The following is a 24,974-nucleotide window of genomic DNA, read 5'->3' on the forward strand; positions in this document are numbered from 1 at the left end:
AATTTGGAACTATAGACTTGTCTAGAATGTCATTGTATGCTGTAGTGTTAAGATTTCTCTTCACTGGAACTAAGTGGCCTAGTCCGAACCATGAAAAACAGCCCCAGACCTTTATTCATCCTTCACCAAACCTTACAGTTGGCACCATACATTTGGGCAGGTAACGTTCTCCTGTCATCCACCAAACACAGATTTGTTCTTCCGACTGCCAGATGGTGAAGTGTGAAATATGTTTCAATTGTAGGACTGAAAACATAACAGGAATAGTTTTTGTTGATTTATCCATCTTGCTCTTTTTGTACAATAGGCATGTCATGTAGCCAAAGATTTTTATTTTACCATCTTTTCTCAAGGCTATTGTGATTAATATGCTTTTTGTAAAATGTTGGTTAATATTATGTTGCTAATATGTTATTTATAGCAACTATTTATCTAATAAATTATTTGTCAATTAAAAAATATATACTTTGTTTGAATTTATCAAAAGTAATTAAGTGCCGTCCTCTTATCGTTAAAAGAGGATTCCATTGACACCATGCAACCATTTTTACTGATGTAACAGAAAGTGCTAATCCCGTAAGTCAAGAGTACAGCTGCTCCCTGTGTGTTTGTACTGGTCCATTCTGGATCCCCTAGTCTAGTCAAGCCCTTGTTCCCTCTCAATGGGCCAGTAATGGCCATCCCTCTGATTGTCCACTACAAACACCCTGACCACCGTGTGGACACAGAGACAACCCCTGACCTCTGAACCCTTATCTAGTGTCTGAAGGCAGAGGGAGGGGAAGAACGCGTTTCCACTGTTCCAGAGTCCAATGGCGGCAAGCATTACATCACTCTAGCCGATGCGTAGCATTGCGAATGGTGATCTTAGGCTTTTGTGTGGCTGCTCGGACATAGAAACCCATCAATCTCCTGACGAAAAGTTATTGTGCTAACGTTGCTTCGAGAGGCAGTTTGGAACTGAGTGTTGCAACCGAGGACAGATGATTTTTACATGCTTCAGCCCTCGGGGGTCTTGTTCTGTGAGCTTGTGTGGCCTACCACTTCACGGCCCACCCGTTGTTGCTCCTAGATGTTTCTACTTCACAATAACAGCACTTACAGTTTACCGGGGCAGCTCTAGCAGGGCAAACATTTGACGAACTGACTAGTTGGAAAGGTGCCATCCTATGACGTGGCAGCATCATGTTGTGGGGATGTTTTTCAGCGGCAGGGACTGGGAGACTAGTCAGGATGGATGGAAAGATGAAAGGAGCAAAGTACAGAGAGATCCTTGATGAAAACCTGCTCCAGAGTGCTCAGGTCCTCAGACTGGGGGCGAAGGTTCACTTTCCAACAGGACAACGACTCTAAGCACACAGCCAAGCTTGTAGCGTCATACCCAAGAAGACTCATGGCTGTAATCGCTGCCAAAGGTGCTTCAACAAAGTATTGAGTAAAGGGTCCGAATACTTATGTAAATGTGATATTTCCGTTTTTTTTTATTTTATACATTTGCTTTGTTGATATGTGGTATTGTGTGTAGATTGAAGAGGTAATAAACTATTTAATCCATTTTAGAATAAGGCTGAACATTAACAAAATGTGGAAAAATTCAAGGAGTCTGAATACGTTCCGAATTAACTGTATAGTGTATCTGTATGAATATCTGGAAATCCACAGTCAGCCGACTGCCTTTGTGACACAAGGCCTGTAGAGGAGTTTCCCTCCTCCAAGCGGTCTGTGAGTGAAGACTGCAAGGAGGTGACTGTGAGTTCCTTGTGTTTGTTGGTTGTTGGTGCGTTGGGCTGTCTGTCAAAGCCCTTGGCAGTTTATTTATGGTCTCTGGGAGTGCTGTGAAATGAGTCATTTAGATTGCATGGAACAGGCTGAGAGAGAGAGGCAGGCTGTTCTGAAAGATGGTTGTGAGATGAGTGGGCTGTCTGCTGGCTCCGGCTGAGGTGGCCCTGGACGGTCTCGGGTAGGCAGGTGATAATAATTCTTTCTGGATGTCACCAGGCAGGAGTCTGAACACCTCAGGATCAATGTTTGGGGGCAATCCAGGAAAATCTGTCAAACCAGGACTGTTGGTCCTTTTATCATCTACTGTTCCACCTACGCAGCTCTCACCCAACCTTGGCTGCTGATGGGAGGCCTCAGGGCTATGCTAAGGTTGGAAGGTGTGTCTGGTATCCCCTGTGATGCATCCTGACCAGTCAACCACTCTGTCCTACCTTCAACATCAGATCCAGCCTGCACTGTGAGGTTACCAAGCACACTTTGAGACGGATCATCTTATAGCAGATGGAGAGAGAGAGAAATTATGCACATTTTTACAATTCCAAAGATGACCCTTAGGGAGTGCATATTGCAGGGGTAAGGCCTGAGACAGAGATATTAGTTGATATCTTATGGGTGAAATCCAGATGTCTTACCTGACACATAGGAGGCCTGGGTTTTCTCAAGAGATCTGTGTGTGAAGAAGGCACAGATGCATGCCTTGCTGACAGCAGCACACCTGGCCTGCATGTTACTGAAGCACATGTTGAGGAGGGTGAGGTGGAAGCCTGTGCTGGTGTGGAAGAGCTTCATGGCCATGGTGACCAGCTGTGCCAAGGCATCACTGTCGCCTGATGGACAACACAGCAGATTTAAGTGGGATAAGTTGCTAAATGTACAGTAACTGATCTACCATTTAAGATCTGTGAAATCCAACCTTAGAAATTAATGTACTATTAAAATGTAGATTTACAGCAGGTTCTAATCAATAGTTACTGCATATTTACCAAAGCCATTGGTAGTCCATTTTCAAATCGTAATGACGTACAGACAAAATATACTCCTTATTTGTGTGAGAATTATTTGACAATACCAGAGCTGATCTTCTGCTCAATGTGGTTGAGGATGGTCACTGCCTGCTCTCCCGGCTGAACCGTTTGTTGGTTGCTGAGTAGCGCCTGATGGTGAGTCGAAGTGTCAGAGCCTGCCTGCCATCTTTATGCATCCTGAAACCAAGACAGCATTCTGAAGTTAAACTTAATGCAGAAACACTACTTACAGACTTAGCTGTTTCTGCACCTTGCAGTTCAAACCTTATGAATAACTGTGTAGAAGGCTACTCAACAAATCTTTGGTTGAGGACTTTTTCATGAAGGGAGTCTTCATCGCTAAAAGACTGGGATATTACGAAGATATGGAGACAAAAGACAGAAAGACATATCAATATGTGCACTGTATCAGTGTTAGCTGAAAACGGTTTAAATCACAAGGTCCTTTCATTTATCAGATTTTAGTTTTCAGTGGGGTGACTGGAGTGTCATCTATGTCCAAGGCTAGATTCTGGAGACGATGAGCGTTGGAGGCTCTGAACTCCCTCACCAGGTCAGCCAATGGGAAGAGCTGCAAGTCCTGCACACTAATCAATCCCAGGGCCTGAAATCTCTTAGCAGTCTGGTGGCCTAGTGAATATATAGTACAAAATCAACCATCCAATGTTTATACAGCGGAAATTAAATTCACTCCATTACTCCCGACAATCTTAGATAAGTATTTTTGTGATGATAGAAAGCATTTGTTGTGATTTTTGACATAATATAGGGAAATCAGAACCAGTCAACATGGCCGAGTGCATGAAGGCACATCAAGCAGCATCAAGGAAAATGGTAAAGAAAAGGAGGCTTGCAGTACATTTGCCAGGTGCAACACGTCAAGGGAAACTGTTCTTCCTATCTTCATTTTGGAGAGAGAAATCCTTACAAGGGAGGAGGCCACAGCTAACCCTCTGAAAGAAGAAGAGCTCTACCATAGCCTCACCCAGGAAATCCACCCAGGCCACCTTAGGTCAGTACAGAGAGCTAGAGCACTCTGGTGTATCCATCTACATAAAAGGAAGCAAGGGCAAAACTCCAATTAGAGGAATATCTGTCTGTGGAAAGCATGTAGTGTTCGAGGAAAACAACCCTTTCAGTCTGAAGTCATGCATGGCCAATCAGGACTCAGTCCAAGTTACCTTTATTTATTTAACTAGGCAAGTCAGTTAAGAACAAATTCTTATTTACAATGACAGCCTACCAGAAGGCAAAAAGCCTCCTGCATGGACAGGGGCTGGGATTAAAAATTAAAAATAAAATATAGTACAAAACACACATCACGACAAGAGAGACACCACAACACTACATAAAGAGAGACCTAAGACAACCAAAGAGCTGGCTGAATTAGTTTCTAACTAAAGCAGGCTGCAAATCTGTGGGGAAAGTGATGAAACGCATGATTCTATGTCAGAACCAACTAATTAACTGTTCCAATGGAGATTGCTTTGTTTACATTGAAGCAAGCCCATACCCCACTCTGCAAAGATCGATCCACACTGGGTCAAAATATTTTACTCTGGACAGGGCAATGGACAGTGTCAAGATGGACCGGCACAATACCCTGCGCCTGTCACACCCTGGTCTGTTTCACCGGTCCTTGTGCTTGTCTCTACCCCCTCCAGGTGTCACCCATCTTCCCCATTATCCCCAGTGTATTTATACCTGTGTTCTGTTTGTTTGTTGCCAGTTCGTTTTGTTTGTCAAGCCTACCAGGGGTTTTCCCCTTGCTCCTGTCTTTTTCTAGTTCCTGGTTTCCCGGTTTTGATCGTTCTGCCTGCCCTGAGCCCGCCTGCCGTTCTGTACCTTGTCACACCACCCTGGATTATTGATGTCTGCCTGCACTGACCCCGAGACTTCCTGCCGTTGTGTACCTTATGGACTCCGATCTGGATTACTGACCTCTGCCTGCCCTTGACCTGTCGTTTTTCCTGCCCTAGTAATACACTTTTGTTACTATGACACTGTCTGCATCTGGGTCTTCTCCTGAAACGTGATAGCACCGAGCCCAGAATGCAGTCCAGCCACTGAAGATAACTCTAAGTATATAGAGGAGATATACAGCCAATGTGATGACATAGGAGATATACAGCTAGTATGATGACATAGGAGATATGCAGACAGTATGATGACATAGAGGAGATATACAGCCAGTATGATGACATAGGAGATATACAGCTAGTATGATGACATAGAGGAGATATACAGCCAGTATGATGACATAGTAGATATACAGCCAGTATGATGACATAGGAGATATGCAGCCAGTATGATGACATAGAGGAGATATGCAGCCAGTATGATGACATAGAGGAGATATACAGCCAGTATGATGACATAGAGGAGATATAGAGCCAGTATGATGACAGAGAGGAGATATACAGCCAGTATGATAACATAGGAGATATACAGCCAGTATGATAAAATAGAGGAGATATACAGCCAGTATGATGACATAGAGGAGATATACAGCCAGTATGATGAAATAGAGGAGATATACAGCCAGTATGATAACAGAGGAAATATAGAGCCAGTATGATGACATAGAGCCAGTAAGTGCCGGCCTTCAAATGTACGCTGATGACACTGTTCTATGTGTCTATGTGTCTGATAAAACCTGTGCTGATGTCAATAAACATTTGACAAAACACCTGGACTCAGTGGCCACCTGGTTGAACTCTGTCTGACTGAATGTAAAGTAAACAGTCTCAATCTGTTTCTCAACAAGGAAGCTGCCAGTGACAAAGTCGCTCTCTGTCCGTATCAAAGAAAAGACAAACAAGTCACAGAGGTAAAATATGAAGTTGGACAAACATGCTAAAAAGATCAGTAGGACTATCAAAGCAAGCTTCTACTGTTTCAGACTAAGGAAGACCTTGTCTGTGTCTTGACAGTGCCTTTTTTATTCTTACATGCAATGGAGTTCTCTCGCATGTCACTCTGTTTAACATCCTGGTTCCAGGCCAGCCAGACAGTGCTGAGACCCTAAGAGTCACTCTATAAGTGTGCGCTGAAAATATTGGTGCAAAAACATGCACGGGTACCATCACTGTTACATCCTGAAAAAGTACAATGTACTGAGCTGTTAAAAACTTAATCAGATTTGCAAATGTGAAGCTTGTGTTTAAGTGTCTCAATGGTATTGCCACTGAATCCCTGACCAAACACATACAGAAGCTGCAATGGCCTGGAATGTCCACCAGGGGGTGCACCAAGGGAAACTGCAAGGTCCATCTATATAAATTTACCGTAGGGCAGTCCTCTTACCGAGGAGACACATGCATGGAACACTTTATCAGAAGAACATAAACTGCGGGAACATGTCAATACATTCAAAAGAAACAACAACAGCTGGTTGCAACTGCTCCAATATTGCAATCATGTATGAACTGTATGAAGTGCTTCCATTAAGAGCGCTGTACATCCAAGTTGTATATATTAGGGGCATGTATGAGATTTGCTTTGTGCGTCTAATTGTTGACTGACATCTGCTTTGTGATATAACTATGATAATGTACAGATATGTTTTTTTATGTGATTATTATTTTAAACATTGATTATGCACTTGTTTCTTAGCTTTGGTTTCCATTCAAGTCCGACTTGGGATAGGTGTTGAAAATGAGCGTGAGTTAGGAAACACTACAGGGCAATGCATAGGACAATTGTTTGTTCAATGTGTTTGTGCTTGTTCCTATCCAAATATACTAAACTAACTCCTGAAATCGGCCAGAATGGGTTAAGGTAAAGACCTGAATGGCTTGACAACAGCTACAGAGGCGATAACTGCTATGGGTTACATTGAGCATCAATAAGCTCTACTCTACACATATAATATGTTGTGAAATCTGTTGTGAATGTACTGTCATGTTTTTACAAATGTATAACTGCCTTAATTTTTCTTGAGCCCTAATGGGGATCCATAATAAATTCAAATACTTCATGTAGTGATTTGGATAAATTAAATTGAGTCAAGTTAGATATAAACGTATATCTAAACCACTTAGACTACCCATGATTTCTCTGACACTCTCTGGCAAAAGTGTGGTTTGTTGATTTGGCTTGACGGCGCCTGACACCAGTGTGCTTGCTTTGGATGGCTGTTCTCAGTTCCGCTGTGATGTGTGAGCCCACCACAACCAAGTCCATGGTGGTCCATGACTTTGGTAAACAAAATAATAACATATACAATCCTTGGTTGCATTTCACATCATCGTAAACTGATTGCTAGTATGAAGACATTTAATTTCTTCTAACTAAAATCAAATCAAATCCAAATGTATTTGTCACATGCGCAGAATACAATGCTTACTTACAGGCCCTAAACCAACAATGCAGTTCAAGAAATAGAGTTAAGAAAATATTCACTGAGGAACTAAAGGTTAAGAATCCAAACCCTTCCTGAAACGTATATCCTGACAGATTGTTTCACAACCCATATCCTGGTTTCATTAAGCCAAATGGATACCTAGAACCATATAAACAGTAAGTACCCAGTCTGAATGCTGCTAGAAAGGCTACTCACTGTCATGATGAATAGCGAGCAGACTCTGGAGTCAGTTCCTTCCTCCTCTCAACCATCTCTGTGATGTCCATGAAATTCTTAACATATCCCAGACATTTTACTAAATGGACAGAATGACATCAGTGACTCTGAATGGGGGAAAACACAGAGACAGGTGAGAGTTATTCCATAAAATCACATTTTATTGGTCGCATGCACATATTTAGCAGATGTTATTGCGGATGTAGCTGTCACGTCCTGACCCTAGATCCTTGTTTATGTCTCTATTTTAGTTTGGTCAGGGCGTGAGTTGGGGTGGGCCTTCTATGTTTTGTGTTCTATGTTTTCTATTTTTATGTGTTTGGCCTGGTATGGTTCCCAATCAGAGACAGCTGTCTATCGTTGTCTCTGATTGAATACCATACTTAGGTAGCCTTTTCCCACATGGTGTTTGTGGGTAGTTGTTTCCTGTTTTCACCTTTCAGGACTGTTTCAATTTTCATTTCTTACATTCACGTCGTTATTTTGTATTTTTGTGTTCTGGTATAATAAATAATCATGGACACTTACCACGCTGCGTTTTGGTCCGATCCTTCCTACTCCTCATCCGATGAAGACAAAGATCGTTACAGCCCCACAGGTCAATGAGGACAAAGACCCTTGCCTTTTGGAGTTGGAGAGGATTAACAAGGAAATAGAGACTGTGAATGAGGTAGAGAAGGAGCAGAGGAGATGATCCCTTGACCAAACTGTGCAGATTAACAGTCAAAGCAGAGTCCAAGAAAGTCTCGATTCCCAAATCTGAAACGGCAGGTGAAGATTTGAATGGAAATAGCGCCAAATCTTACGCACAGAAAGCCCACTACAGTCTATTCTCCTTCTAGGAGGAAGTACATGTTTGACAGCTCCGAACAGAAGATTGATTTGGAATAATAGCCCTTCTCACTTCTTTGTTATCTAGCCGTTGTTTTAAGTACAGGGTTAAGTGGGCAAGGTGTTAACAGGATGAGAGAGAATGTTTGTAAGGGGAACCAAACTAGGCCACCTTCTCAAGAGCCCACTCCCTCACAAGCTAGTTAACGACTCTGATGAAGAAGGGGTCCTCATCATTGATATTCCACCTCTGGAGAGCGACAGGAAGAAGAGTCGAGCTCAGAAGCCCTGTAAGACCACCACAAACCCTCCACAGGAAGTCAATGCGGAATTCCACCCTGTTGCTGTTCCTGCTGTGGCTGATGCTCCACTTGCTATTCCACTTCCCGTGTCCACTCCTAGTCCTTAAGTAGTCAAAGTCATATCCCCACCTGCAGTGTCTGAGATTGTGAAAGATAAGGTTATAAGTGTTGTCATATCTAGTGTTTCTGCTAGTCAGGGAATTGAAGGTAAACCCAGTGCTGAGTGTGTTTGATGACCTGTCAAAATGCTTGGAAAACCTGAGGAGTGAAAGTGAGAGAATAGTTTGTTACCAAGAGGCTGAGGCCACTGCGGAAAGTAACTGAGACAGATCTTGAATGTCCCAAAAGGGATGCTTCATCTTTACAGACACCTCACAATAATGATCCCGTTGGTTATGCGGATGTTGACTTACTGATGGCAGAGCCTGAATTGCTTGAAAGTGAGCTTGCCTTCAACTGTGCTGAGAACAGTAACCCTCTTCAACCCAATGAAGTCTTATATGGACATGTATCTTCACTACCTCCCAAGGTTTTAGTCCCTCCCTCGATCTCCTCCCCCCATAAATTCGTCATTGAGACCCCAGAGAGATAAGCAGCCAGCAACACAGAGCTTCTGGTCACTTGTACAAAGCGTATCATCAGTGCCATGTCTTCAGAAAATACCAAGCCAAACTCCAGGGCATGATTGTGCCTTGCCTAGTCCAGTTCCGGCAACAAACTTTGTAGAGCAAGCAGCCACTACCCCGGGTATCACAAAATGCCAGCTGTTATATGGGCTAACTAATGGAATAGAATTATAATCTGCTCCTTTTGAACCACTTACCATAGACGAAGTGAATGAACAAGTTATTGAGTTCTGAGGAGCTTGAGTATTGAGTTATCTGATAGTGATGCAATGGAGGAATGCTACCGTATCTTCTTGGAGGAAGCCAACAAGATGAAGAGGGATCAACATAACAGGCTGATACTCCCACACTCTCACACACTGGGCAGGGTACTTGGACTGTTGGAGATTGGAACATGTTGATATTGTGTGTACAAAGTCATTGCTTGTGTTTTTCCTCTGCTAGTCTGTGTGAACATGATACCTGTGGGAACAAACATCCAGGTGGGCAACAACCTGCACTTCATCCTCCCAAAGGGAAGCTATACTCTGCCCATCACTTCAGTTAGTTCTCCAGTCACTCCAGTCCATACCCAGTCACAGTTTTACCCATTTCCCCTGTTCCTGTAGAACCTCAGCCTACTGCCTTCATCCCTGCTAAGGTGAGTTCAAATGTAAAGATGTAGAGGTGGACTAAAATGGCTTCAGTGATGTTCACTGACCGCGAGTACAGTATGAAGCAAAGCATTGTTCAGTTGTATATTGCTGAGGGCTGACCAAATGTAAAAATGCACCTCTTGAAATTTGACAGATTTAGTCATAAGCATGCCTTTTACATGCTTGGTATAGGCAGTATATCCTATAGGCTGTGGTATGATTCATTTCCCTAGGACTGGCCTACTTTGGGTATTGTAGTCAATATATATCCCATTTAGCAGACGCTTTTGTCCAAAGCGACTTACAAGTCGGCTGGGGCCACTACTTTTACATATGGGTGGCCCCAGCGGGAATCGAACCCACGACGCTTGGCGTTGCAAGCGCCATGCTCTACCGACTGAGCCACACAGGACTGTGGGGCTGTCAACATGTGGGGCAGTCAACATGTGGGGCAGTCAACATGGGGCTGTTCTTCGTGCTCTGTTCATCATTCCCCATTATGCCAGAATAGGGCATACTTCAGCTTTATGATGTATTTGCATTCAGGGCTAGTCCTGTTTTACTTCTAAATTGGCAACTTGTGTGTTTTTGTTTCTGGGTAAAGAAGCTTTAAAGAGTGTTTTCTGTCGGTGTGGGGCCACTTACTCTATGAACCAAGTGGGAAAGTACACTCGCAAGGAGGAGTGCAACTACCAGAATGGGAAGGGAGTTGAGAAAAAGGGTGAGAGGACATGATGTTACGTTCCACATTTCTGAATTTAGAAATGTAATCCTGTTTGAGTTACTTCAGTTCCAGGTGGAGTGGAAACACGCCATAGGTGCTGTGAGGGTGTCATTCCTGGATGCCACGTTTTCAAGGCAATAAGAACACAAAAAGGGCATAGCACCTATTTTCCGCAAAACTTTTCAAAGATGTCAGGAAACATAGTATCCCCCACATACTTCTCCACCTCAGCTGCATGTCCCATGACACAGTTAGCCGAGATGCCTCTGTCAGTACCCTTCCTCGACCTGCCTCTGATACGGGCTGCCTGGAGGTGTTCTCAGTTGACTGTGAAAAAGGGTAGCCTAGTGGTTAGTAGGGTAGCCTAGTGGTTAGAGTGTTGGACTAGTAACCGAAAGGTTGCAAGTTCAAATCCCTGAGCTGACAAGGTACAAATCTGTCATTCTGCCCCTGAACAGGCAGTTAACCCACTGTTCCTAGGCCTTCATTGAAAATAAGAATTTGTTCTTAATTGACTTGCCTGGTTAAATAAAGGTAAAATTAAAAAAATGGTGAGATTAAACAGTTGGATTATGGAAATCATAGGCAACCTTTTGCATGACATGCCAATTAAAGTTAGGTCAGTGTGTTTTGAACATCGATGTCACCACTTCCGTACTAGTGATCTGGTCAAGTTATTTTCTTGACTGTATGACTAATAGATTTAGTCTTTCTTCCTTCAGTGCTTTACCACTCATGGTCTGGAGCTGGCTAGAGTGACTTCTGTCAACTCCAGTTTGCAGGTAACCTATGATGCCTTTTGTGAAAGCTGATAATGAAGTCATTGACTACAACACCAGGAAGGGCCACATAACACTCCAGAATTCATATAGAATCTCGACAGACTGATTCATTTTATCCAGCATTTTTAACAAAGATGGCATCGCAGTCACCAATGCTCTCTTCTGCTCAGGTTTTCAGGCACCAGTGAAGTTCGTGTGAAAGGAACACGCTCGTCCACACGGGATGTTCAGGAGACTCTTCTGAGCTTTGTAAGCGCAGAGACTATACTGATTGGCCAACGCTTAGAAACTGACCTCTGTGCACTTAAGGTGAGTTCAGCTGCATTAGTTATTAATAGTAACTATGTATTAGTGAATACGCACCGATATGGAAAGTCTATCAATACTAGTTGCTTTTTTTCTCTCAATACAGTATAGATTAATATTGAAATAAAAAACATTACAACTGCCAATGAGAATTGTCTTTGAGCATATTTTTTTTAGTCCAGGACAAGGCCTAAACTCAGCCTCATGAATAAGATTATGCTCCACAACCTGACAGCAGACTACCCGAGGAGGATCATCCAGGAGAGTGGAGGGTCAAACAAACAAGTCTCTGGCAATGGGAATAATACCCATCACCTGTGTGTCATTACATTTCTAAACAGTCAAACTGATCATGGTGTAAACAGGGAAAGATGTTGCATGAATCTTTTAATGAAGTGTCTCACCATCCCAACTCTGTCCATTCACTGCTTACCGTTAAATGTGTTCTTAGAACACTTGTAAAAGCAGTTGAGACAATCTGAGAGATAATCATATTTTGTGTTTTGTTCTAGGCAAAAGTCCTAAACATGTATCCACTAATTTGAGAATCATTCCTAATCCAAGGTTTTCAGATTTTGTACATGTGCGCTATAGGTTTATAGTAGCTGTGTGTATGGTATTGCTCTGCTCCATTCCAGCGGGTGGCCATGACTCTGCAGAAGCTGCTGCCTGCTCATGTAAGGAGTATGCTAGGAGTCGGGAAGCTAGTACAGGGAGTGAATTTAATAATAAATGGAAAAAAACAAGAAACACGACTACCGTACAGACATAAAACACAGAAACAGAATCAATAACGCCTGGGGGGGGGAAACCAAAGGGAGTGAAAGATATAGGGGAGGTAATCAGGAAGGTGACGGAGTCCAGGTGAGTCTCATGAGGCGCATGTGCGCGTAACGATTGTGGCAGGTGTGCATAATAATGAATAAACTGGCGACATCGAGTGCCAGAGAGAAGGAGCGGGAGTAGACGTGACCGCTCAGGTTGTGGAAGGTCAAAGATGGAAAAACTAAACGATGGTGACCTGAATAAAACTGTCATCGCCCACCTACGTTTTTCATGAAATCACAAATATTGATGTTCAAATGTCACTAATATGTATAAAGGTGAAGTGTTATTTGTTGGGTCTTTTCTTCGAATGGTGTGGGTAGGCTTGGAGAGGGACTGAAGTTATAATTTTTATGTCAATTGGTGGAATTCCTTTTTGTTTTTACCATGTTATGCTCCTTCCGCAGTCTCTCTTGTCAATGTAATTATTATTTGGGGATGCACTCTAAACATTGGGAAATAAGAATACATTGAAAGTAAAAGAAAAATCTGTTATGGGGTTTTATTAACAATAAATAGCCTCATTAATGTTGATGGTGGCTGTGTTGATTGAAGGAACACCTGAAGACTATTTCAATTTCCAATTGATGAGATTAGGGTCAATAATTCCAAAATAAAATGAAGAATTTGAACAATGCATCTCCTCCCCAGTGTGCGATCTACTAATCCTCAACACTTTCAGATGTTATATGCGATGTTACATAATCAAAATGGACACATAAAAGCTCAAACAGTGTCAGAGAATGAACTATTTCCATAAGTATGAACGCTTCTTTTGAAAGAACAGGTTCAAATTGTGTGAAGCCTATTACTTCCTCAAAAAAGTGAATGAACACAAACATTAACTAAAATAAACTGAGCAATCTCACAGAAATGTCAGATATGAGACACAAAATGCTGATGTCGTTTGGTGTCCATCACTTCTCCCTGGCGAGGAAGAGAGTCAAGTTAAATAACAGTACAAGAATATGGAAATAATATTGCGTACTGAACCTGTCACTTTCTTCCTTTTAGACTTAACAGAACCTCCTGATGCAGAACAGGCCTGTTTTGATGAAGAGGAGCATCAGGATAGCAACAAGCAGAACCAGCACGTGCTTGGCCCTTTTGTTCCTCGTGAGGCCTTTTCACACCGCATTGTTCTTAGCCCCTAGCAGTGACGATTTTAGAATGTAAATCTTGTTGGGGCAAACAAACACCAAAAATTGGGGGATGCATGCCAGCAAAAGCCATAACACTAAACAATACATTCATTGCACTGTAACGGTGACAAACGGTGCCCACAAACTGTTAGGGTCTACATGAAGCTGGCCCAACAGCAGAGTCCCAACAGCAGTTCCAACACCTTACCACTACTACACCTGGCTATCAGCGGAGCCTTGTCTGGCAGCGAAACAGTTCATTCAGCCTCATTCACTAGCTTTTATAAATACATACAGTGCCTTGCGAAAGTATTCGGCCCCCTTGAACTTTGCGACCTTTTGCCACATTTCAGGCTTCAAACATAAAGATATAAAACTGTATTTTTTTGTGAAGAATCAACAACAAGTGGGACACAATCATGAAGTGGAACGACATTTATTGGATATTTCAAACTTTTTTAACAAATCAAAAACTGAAAAATTGGGCGTGCAAAATTATTCAGCCCCTTTACTTTCAGTGCAGCAAACTCCCTCCAGAAGTTCAGTGAGGATCTCTGAATGATCCAATCTTGACCTAAATGACTAATGATGATAAATACAATCCACCTGTGTGTAATCAAGCCTCCGTATAAATGCACCTGCACTGTGATAGTCTCAGAGGTCCGTTAAAAGCGCAGAGAGCATCATGAAGAACAAGGAACACACCAGGCAGGTCCGAGATACTGTTGTGAAGAAGTTTAAAGCCGGATTTGGATACAAAAAGATTTCCCAAGCTTTAAACATCCCAAGGAGCACTGTGCAAGCTATAATATTGAAATGGAAGGAGTATCAGACCACTGCAAATCTACCAAGACCTGGCCGTCCCTCTAAACTTTCAGCTCATACAAGGAGAAGACTGATCAGAGATGCAGCCAAGAGGCCCATGATCACTCTGGATGAACTGCAGAGATCTACAGCTGAGGTGGGAGACTCTGTCCATAGGACAACAATCAGTTGTATATTGCACAAATCTGGCCTTTATGGAAGAGTGGCAAGAAAAAAGCAATTTCTTAAAGATATCCATAAAAAGTGTTGTTTAAAGTTTGCCACAAGCCACCTGGGAGACACACCAAACATGTGGAAGAAGTTGCTCTGGTCAGATGAAACCAAAATTGAACTTTTTGGCAACAATGCAAAACGTTATGTTTGGCGTAAAAGCAACACAGCGCATCACCCTGAACACACCATCCCCACTGTCAAACATGGTGGTGGCAGGATCATGGTTTGGGTCTGCTTTTCTTCAGCAGGGACAGGGAAGATGGTTAAAATTGATGGGAAGATGGATGGAGCCAAATACAGGACCATTCTGGAAGAAAACCTGATGGAGTCTGCAAAAGACCTGAGACTGGGACGGAGATTTGTCTTCCAACAAGACAATGATCCAAAACATAAAGCAAAATCTACAATGGAATGGTTCAAAAATAAACATATCCAGGTGTTAGAATGGCCAAGTCAAAGTCCAGACCTGAATCCAATCGAGAATCTGTGGAAAGAACTGAAAACTGCTGTTCACAAATGCTCTCCATCCAACCTCACTGAGCTCGAGCTGTTTTGCAAGGAGGAATGCTAATGTAACTGTGCAGCACAGAGACACAGTGACTCAGCTGCCCGTAGGAGTCGTATCAGAATCTGCTAGGTCGAGGCAGGATAAAAGAACTGAAGTTAGAATGGGGAGCATTAAATCAGATTGATGAGGGTCAATGGTGCACATTGGAAGAGGTGTTTACAAAGCATGAGAATGTGTTCCAAGAGGAACATTGAAAGGTTTCCCAACTAAAATCTATGTAGACGAGGAGGACACACCAAGGTTTTACAAACCAAGACCTGTGCCTTATACCATGAAGTCAAAGGTAGTGGCAGAGATTGACCGTCTCTTGAGAGACGACACTATGGAACCAGTCAAATTCTTGGAATTGGCAGTGCCTGTTTTAAAACCTAACAATACTGTGGGAATTAAAATGGACTGTTAAGAGAGTATCCAAATTAGAGGAGTATCCTATTCCAAAAACAGAGGATCTATTTGCAAATCTGTCTGGTGGACAGAAGTTCACAAAGTTAGACATGAGCCATGCATAGCAACATGATGAAGTATTGTACAGTAAACACACACAAGGGGTTGTTTATGTATAAACTTTAACCTTCTGGTGTCTCCAGCAGTCCTGCTTTTTTTCAGAGGACCATCAAGGGCATATGTCAAGGGATTCCACATGTCACCATTTACTTGGATGACGTCCTGGTGACGGGGAGGAGAGATGACGTGTTGGTGACGGGGAGGAGAGATGAGGTGCTGGTGACGGGGAGGAGAGATGAGGTGCTGGTGACGGGGAGGAGAGATGAGGTGCTGGTGACGGGGAGGAGAGATGAGGTGTTGGTGACGGGGAGGAGAGATGAGGTGCTGGTGACGGGGAGGAGAGATGAGGTGCTGGTGACGGGGAGGAGAGATGAGGTGCTGGTGACGGGGAGGAGAGATGAGGTGTTGGTGACGGGGAGGAGAGATGAGGTGTTGGTGACGGGGAGAAGAGATGAGGTGTTGGTGACGGGGAGGAGAGATGAGGTGCTGGTGACGGGGAGGAGAGATGAGGTGTTGGTGACGGGGAGGAGAGATGAGGTGCTGGTGACGGGGAGGAGAGATGAGGTGCTGGTGACGGGGAGGAGAGATGAGGTGCTGGTGACGGGGAGGAGAGATGACGTGTTGGTGACGGGAAGGAGAGATGACGTGTTGGTGACGGGGAGGAGAGATGAGGTGTTGGTGACGGGGAGGAGAGATGAGGTGTTGGTGACGGGGAGGAGAGATGAGGTGCTGGTGACGGGGAGGAGATTGCGGCCTTACGTCTCAAGCGGAGTAAGTGTACCTTCATGGGGAATAAGGCAGTGTTCCTAGGACACAGATTGGACGCCACGGGTATCCATCCACTCAATGACAAGGTACAAGCAATCCAGAACGCACCTGCTCATAAAAATGTGACTGAGTTTACCTGGGACTGCTAAACTATTATAACAGGTTTTTGCACCTCTTCAGACACTGCTGCGTAAAGAGACAAAGTGGCAGTAGGGGAAAGAGCAGGAGGCTTCTTAAACCAGCAGAAAATAACTATTCCCAACTAGACAAAGAGGGGTTAGCAGTACAGTTTGGGGTACATTCGGAAAGTACTATAAGGACACAAGGCGAGACCCAAATGCAGACACAGGAAGCAGATGGTTGAGCTCCAATATTTATTAATCCAAGGGGTAGATAAAAGGTAGGTCGGGGACAGGCGAGAGTTCATAAACCGGGTCAGAGTCCAAAACAGTACCAGACGAAGGGCAGTCTCGATGTCAGGCCAGGTAGGGGTTCAGTAACCAGATCAGAGTCCAAACAATACAAGGGGATAGGCAGGCTTGAAGACAGAACAGGCAGAGTGGTCAGGCAGGCGGGTAACGGAGTCAGGATAGGCAAGGGCCGAAACCAGGAGGACTAGAACCAGAAGAAACTGGGGAAAAGATCCTTGATGACAACCTGCTCCAGAGCACTCAGGACCTCAGACTGGGGCGAAGTTTCACCTTCCAACAGGACAACGACCCTAAGCACACAGTCAAGACAGCTCAGGAGTCTCTGAATGTCCTTGAGTGGCCCAGCCAGAGCCCGAACTTGAACCCGATCTAGCATCTCTGGTGAGACCTGAAAATAGCTGTGCAGCGACGCTCCCCATCTAACCTGACAGAGCTTGAGAGAATCTGCAGAGAAGAATGGGAGAAACTCCCCAAATACAGGTGTGCCCAACTAGTAGCGTCATACCCAAGAAGACTCGAGGCTGTAATCACTGCCAAATGTGATTCAACAAAGTACTGAGTGAAGGGTCTGAATACGTATGTAAATGTGATATTTCATTTTTTGTTTTTTTTTATACATTTGCAAAAATTTCTACAAGCCTGTTTTTGCTTTGTCATCATGGGGTATTGTGTGTAGATTGATGAGGAACATGTTTATACATTTTTGAAAAAGGCTGCAGCGTAACAGAATGTGCAAAAAGTCAAGGGGTCTGAATACTTTCCGAATGCCCTGTATATGGCAGGAAGTTTACCACATGTACAGGTCATAAACCTTTACGGTCTCTTTTCAAAGAAATGAAGGCAGGTCCACAGATGGTGTCTCAGAGGATTCAGAGGTGGGCAGTGACGTTGAGGGCGTATAAGTCTTCGTTTCCGAGACAGGAAAGTACCACGGGAATGTAGATGCCTTGAGCCGTCTTCCTCTGCCGTACACGCCATCATAACAGCTCAAGAGGACAGAGTGCTGATGTTTGTGGACAGACACGGCCCTCGTGACAGCAGAGCAAGTGAGGACCTGGACAGGTAAAGATACAGGACGGTCTAGAGTTAGACAATATATGGTAAGGGGATGACCACAACAAACAGAAGGGATTGAATTTCAGAGTCAGGAAAACAGAGTTTTGCATACAGGATGGTTGTGTTTTGTGGGGAGCACGAGTGATTATTCCACTATCAGCACGCCAGGCGATCCTACAGCAGCTACATCAGAGTCGCCCTGGGGTTGGCTAGGAGTTACTTATGGTGGCCTAAACAGCTTCCCTCCACCTTTGGGACTTCCTAGAGAAACCTTGGAGAAGATGGCATATAGATTACGCAGGGCCATTCATGGGCCGTTCATGGGAAAATGTTCCTGATAATCATCGATGCACATTCAAAATGGATGGATGTGTGTCCTGTTAGTTTTGCTTCGTCCACCACTACTATCGATGGCTTACGACAGAGTTTTAGCAATAAAGGGGAGACTTGAGAGGGTGGCGAGCGACAGTGCAACCTGTTTCACGAGTACAGAAACACAAGAGTTCTCCAGAAACGGCATTGTGCCATCTGCTCCATTTCATCCATCTTCAAATGGCCCGGCGGAATGCGCAGTACAGACATTCAAAGAAATGAGGAAGTAAAGCGCAGCAGAAGGGGTCGTAGCAGCGAAGTGTCACGTGTTCTGTTCAGCTGCAGACTTAACACCTCGACCCACAACAGGACGTTCTCCTGCTGAGATGTTACCATGTTGTCGACGCCGCTCCACACTGGACCTAGTCTATCCAGACCTGAAAAGGAAAGTTGAACGAAAACAAAACAGACTGAAAGAGAACCATGACAAATTCACAAAGGGCCGCAGTTTTGGAGAGGGGGACCCTGTCCTTACCATAAATTTCAGTCAGAGGTCAAAATGGATACCTGGATACCTGATACCTCATAGACTCAGTGACGGGTCCTGTCTCTTACAAGGGAATTTTGGGAGATGGTAAAGTGGTTTGCAGACATGTTGATCTGATTATTTCCAGATGGAAGGAACAACAAGTGAGTTACCAGTTGTGGTGGCAGAGGACAGGCTGTTCTCTAGCTATCCAAGTGCTTCTGTGGTGCACGTGCCACAGACAGAGACTGTAAACAGGGAAAACAGTTCACCAAGAGAAAAAGCCTGGATCAGAGTATTTGTGGCTTTTCGGTGTCTTTTAGAGCGTTGAGAATAAATACTACCCCTCGTGTTCGTCGTTCACAGAGGCATGCAGAGCTTCCAAGCTGCTTAAAAAACCTTTAACTCTGAACAAGAACTGATATAAATTGATATAAATTGTTTTTAAAAGACAACTAAAAGCCACACAGTAAATGAGACTCAATAATTAAATGCATAACAGCTAGCCAAGCATGTGAAAAGAAAATTCAATTATTGGGAACATGTGAGATGTCATGTCTATTGTTTACACTGACTTGTTTGGATCAGTACATAACACGTTTTAGAAAATGTTTCAGTTAAAGGAACTTCACATTTCATAATGAGTTCATCAACGCAATACGCATAGGGAATGTATTATGTTGTATGTCCTAACAAAGGACTTATTTAAGAGGGGAGGAATGTGGTATTAACCGTAATACACATACACGCCACCAGTGGGCGTAGCACTTGAGTACCTATTGGTATCATTGCTAGGGTATTGGAATGCACCCCATACACACATTGAGTGCAGCTGCAGTTTCCTACCTGTTACATACACCATGCTCTGGCTTAGTAATAAAATCATTTCTCCAATAAAATTAGACATGACAAATTACTACAAATCGGGAGAATATAAGTAGTATTTGCATTAGAACATCCATTTAAACTTTTTTTTAAAAATACACTGTACTCGGTTGTTTTGTGGTGTGATCATCAAATTGACCTCATCCAATGATATTGTAAATGAGCTCACCCATAGCCTCACTGTAGTAGTCATCCATATCATGGCCACAGACTGTATTGTAATGTCCTGGGACGCATAGAGCAGACAATTCAGAACAGGAAGCTTACTTTGCCCTTTCATTTCACCATGGCACCGGGGACGCAGGACGGTGGAGTGGGAAGCTGCTCACAGAGCCTCTCCCAGGTGTGGGCGATAGAGAAACACAGGATCTACACGAGAGGAATGGCCAGAATCTCAGCCATCAGCTCATCGCCGGGCAAAATGGGGTCAGCTAACAGTTGGTTGTACTTGACCACTTTCAGTCTCCCCCATGACTCTCCTACCTTAAATAACAGTCCAAAAAGTTAAACATCTGCATGTTAAACTGAATTTATTTTTGTATAAATTCATGAAGTCTCAAGTGGATCTGCTAGTAGTACAGGTAGTCCATCTCGTTCACGGAGAAGTGTATGAACTCAAGGAAATCCTCCAAGGCTTCCACAGAAACCGAGAAATGAAAGGGTTCGTAGCTGAAACAATAGCATTCCGTGGGGTCCAGGTATAGAGAAGCACAGTGCACCAGCACGGTAACGTTGTGTCCTCTGTCTATCAGTGTCCGATATGATGCTAGAAGTTGATCCAGTGACTGGCTTCAGTGGGCCAAACTAATATGCTTCCACAGTCTATGTGCCTTATGATACATAACTGTATGATTAACAGCTGTAATCAATCCCTTTTAAACTAGTCGTTCAAGTGAAGCAAACATCCACAGAACAACTTTAACTCTGAATCATAGTTGCCCTCAGTGTATCGCACGTCACCAGATTAAAGAGCCAACAGCTGGTCTTTTGGGGGTGAAAAGTAAAAGCCGACATTGTAAATCTGAACAGGGTTAAAAAACAACAACAGAGGAAGTCAACAGAGTAGAACGAATGTAAAAGTGAATGGAAGTCATCATTGTAAATGTTTGTGTTACTATTATGTGTGTGTGACAAACAATTATTATAATTGGGAATAGACACTTGTAAACTAAGTAAACCTTCTCACTCAGTATAGTATAGTTAATTGTAGATGACTTAATCTCTGTTTTTAATATGAAATGTAGCACTAGTATAGTGATCAGGTGAATGAGGCAGCTGGTTTGAGTGTGGGGCCACCGAGTTCTTCCAGGGTCAGGGTCCTTTAGGAAGCTGTGGTGTTGTGACTGGCTGTTTTCTCTGGCAAATAATGTCATCTCCTACACGGCACTCTGCCCCCCCCCCCCCCCACACACACACACACACATTATCATTGTAGATTCCTTTTGACATTGGATCCAGGGGTGTCTGTGAAAACAATAAGGATTTGAATGGTTAATTTGCCTGGCTGTAAGAAGGTCAGCCTTCCTATTTATGGTTCTATGCTACTTTTATGATGAAGGACGTGGGTATTATATTAATAAGGTCTAGTGAACTTTTAGCGTGGAGCGTTCAGTATACACTATAAGTTGTTCTTCTCTAAACGGCTGCCTCTGCTCTCCTTCCTCTTTCTAACCATCCTTAGTAATCTCTTCCTCTCTCTCTCTCTCCCTCCCTCCCACTCCTCTCTCTCTCCCTTCCAACCCTCTCTGTCTCTCTCTCTCTCTATCGCTCTCTCTCTGTCCCTACCAACCCTCCCTCTCTCTCTCTCTCTGTCCCTCCCTCCCTCCCACCCACCCACCTCTCTCTCTCCCTACCACCCCCTCTCTCTCTCTCTCTCTCTCTCTCTCTCTCCCACCCCTCTCTCTATCTCTCTCTCTCCCACCCCTCTCTCTCTCTCTCTCCCTCCCACCAACCTCTCTCTCTCTCTCCCTCCTACCAACCTCTCTCTCTCTCTCCCTCTCTCACCCCTCTCTCTCTCTCCCTCCCACCAATCTCTCTCTCTCTCTCTCCCTCCCTCTCAGCGCCTGGGTATGGGTTACAGCGTGTTGCTTTTTGAAGTATACATTTGCATAATCTGATTAGAATGTGGGTTTGTCTGTGTCAGGCCCTGTAAGAAAGTGCTCCAGAGGAGAGGGTGCTGTCCAGCCAACAATGGGGTCCCCCTTCCCTCGATGAGCCTGCACCTGCATCCATCCTTCATTGGGCTGCCCTCCTCTCCCTGCCGACGCTGCTGGGGAAAGACCAGAGCAATGGGTAGGAAGAAAAGAGGGGGAGGAAAGGAGGGGATAGGGAAGAAGGGGGGTGCTGAAATATTTAAACATGCAGAGTGTGAATTGGTTTAAGGGGATAAAGAGCTCAGGGCCTATCGGTTGGCACCCAGCTCCAGAAATTCTTTTTCATGGCGCCTCAGCCGGGAGTGAGAGGGCTTGCCTGCACTGATCTGGTCCATTGTGATAACAGATTCAGACAGTGTGCTAGACGCAGATAAGGAAATGTGCTGTCAATAGACCATTACCCCTGTACTTGGGAGAGAATAGTCAATCAGGCAAATATACTTGAATAAGATGAGCAGAATACAGATTTGATTTTCAGTAGCTAGTGAGTTAGCATTGAAGAAGAAAGAAATGTCAGAGAAACGTCTACTGTGTTTGGATGTTTTCTGCGAATCACGTGCATAAATGACACAGTAAATGATACTTCGATTTAATATGATTACACTGAAGGCCTATGTGTTGTGTTGAAAACGTCACATTTGTTTGGCCTTAAAAGAGTTCTATAGTTTGCTGAGCAACAACAAATCCATGTACTGCATCATGTGTGCAATTTTTCTACCATATATCAATACTAGCACAGCAAAAAGACACAGAGGTATATATATTGTAATATACATATACATTGTAAACAACCGGAATGCTGTGTAACTGCAGATGGATTAAGGGGGGTAAAACTGCATAGAAAACCTGTTGGCACTGTGGTACTGTCATCCTAATGAAGTAGGATTCTAGTCTAGTGTACCCCAATGGATTAAGAGCAGTCGCCTGTCCATTCCCACAGGCTGTATGCCTGCGTCCAGCAGCTGCACATTGCTCCGTTTACACACCACTAGCAGGTTTAATGGCGGTGGAGAAAAGGCCTAAAGCCTTACACCAACTCACAGTTGACTCTTCAGCTCAGTAGTTGCAAACTGTTGGCACAGTCAGGACACGGGGCAGATTTTAAACAGTGACAATGGGTGATTAGTAGCCTGGTTAAATGTTTCACAATGGTGAGCTCCGCATTTAGGCTGGTTTAATCAGGCTAGGTGATTAGAGCTGTAGACTTGTGACCTTGGGGTGTAATCGTCTTCTTAGCTGATGACGTCTCGGCCAACATAATGGTGGACCAAGGAAACTTTTCTTTCTGTTTGTTCTGTTTCTGTTTGTTCACCAATCAGAAGCACTTTATTTTACATGACTGTTTCCACTGGTATTTTCTTTGTATTTAATAGGACATTATTATTATTTTTTAAACGAGCCTTTATTTCAAATTCTTATTTACAATGACAGCCATACCCAGACAAAGCTGGGACAATTGTGCACCACCCTATGGAACCAATCATGGCCAGATGTGATTCAGCCTGGATTCAAACCAGGGACTGTAGTGATGCCTCGTGCACTGAGATGCAGTGCTTTAAACCGCTGCGCCACTCGGGAGCCCTTATTAAGTGGGGGTAACAATGGGTACTTTTTGGTACTTACTTAACAAAATAAGCCTTTGTTCTCAATACATTTATTTTGCTGTAAGTTTATGTATTTTTCTAAATCAAATTTCACAGTTCTTATATAGTAATCCATGATGGAGAGCCTACAGGGAAATTCAGTAATTCAAGTCTATTAAATCTAAGATGTGCGTATCTATATCAAGGGAAAATATCCAAATTAAACCATTGGACAGAGAAATGGCCAAGCCTGTGTAACCTACACTGGCATCTGACTTCAGTGACATTTTGCCTCAGTAAGCGGAAAATTCCACTATGACCTCCGACGAGTCATCGAATAGACAAAACGTCAACCAGGACTAAGATCGAATCCTACTACGCCGGCTCTGATGCTCGTCGGACGTGGCAGGGCTTGCAAACTATCACGGACAACAAAGGGAAACCCAGCTGCGAGCTTCCAAGTGACACGAGCCTACCAGACAAGGTAAATTCCCCTCCTGTGCTTAGTCCCCTCCTGTAATCCCTGTTCACCCACGACTGTGCGGCCGCACACACATCTAACACCAATATTAAGTTTGGTGACGACACAATGGTGGTTGGCCTGATCACCGACGACAATAAGAGTGCCTATAGGGAGGAGGTCACTGACCTGGCAGTGAGGTGCCAGGGCAACAATCTCTCCCTCAACGTCAGCAAGGAAAAGGAGCTGATTGTGGACTACAGAAAACAGAGGGCCGATCATGCCCCATCCACATCAACGGGGCTGTAGTGGAGAGGGCTGAGAGCTTTAAGTTCCTCGGTGTCCACATCACTAAGGAATTATCATGATCCACACACCAACACTATTGTGAAGAGGGCACGACAACGCCTCTTCCCCCTCAGAATATGTTGCATGAGCCCTCAGATTCTCATAAAGTTCAACAGCTGCACCATTGAGATCATCTTGACTGGCTGCATCACCGCTTAGTACGGCAACTGCTTGTCATCCGACTGCAAGGCACTACAGAGGGTTGTGCTTACATCACTGGGACCAAGCTCCCTGCTATCCAGGACCTCTATGACAGGCAGTGTCAGAGGAAGGCCCTAAAAATGGTCAAAGACTCCAGCCACCCAAGTCATAGACTGTTCTGTCTGCTGCCACAAGGCAAGTGGTACCAATGCACCAAGTCTGGAACCAACAGGACCCAGAATAGCTTCTAACACAAAGCCATAAGACTGCTAAATAGTTAGTTAAATATTTTACCAGCATTGAACCAATGTAATATTTTTGATAATGTACTTAACTACTGATTTAGAACCAAGGAGTTACCACAAGTCAGCACAAAGACAACAGGAGCACTGCCTCCGCTTTCTAGCAACATTTCAACTTAAACATTTACACATCAACAAGGCTACAGAAATTAGTTTAACACATCAACAAGGCTACATACATTAGATTAATACACCAAAAACAAACTTAGATATCAAAAAACAATTTAGATCAATCAGTGCTGCTAAATATCATGTTGCTGTCCATGGTACTGATCTGCATGTGTGTGTGTGCGTGCGTGCGTGTGTGTGTGTGCACACACAAGTAAAATAAAAAACA

General features: G+C 43.8%; 3 pseudogenes; 2 read left to right on the top strand and 1 right to left on the bottom strand.

The window, feature by feature from the left end:
- Positions 1–1,619: 1,619 nt before the first annotated feature.
- On the bottom strand, positions 1,620–2,983 carry LOC135513637 (DNA polymerase iota-like; annotated as a pseudogene).
- A 4,974-nt stretch (positions 2,984–7,957) lies between these two features.
- Positions 7,958–9,792, top strand: LOC135513638 (uncharacterized; annotated as a pseudogene).
- A 32-nt stretch (positions 9,793–9,824) lies between these two features.
- LOC135513639 (putative exonuclease GOR) lies at positions 9,825–13,574 on the top strand (annotated as a pseudogene).
- Positions 13,575–24,974: the final 11,400 nt, after the last annotated feature.

Source organism: Oncorhynchus masou, chromosome 25 (genome assembly GCF_036934945.1).
Source record: "Oncorhynchus masou masou isolate Uvic2021 chromosome 25, UVic_Omas_1.1, whole genome shotgun sequence".
Lineage (NCBI taxonomy): Eukaryota > Metazoa > Chordata > Actinopteri > Salmoniformes > Salmonidae > Oncorhynchus > Oncorhynchus masou.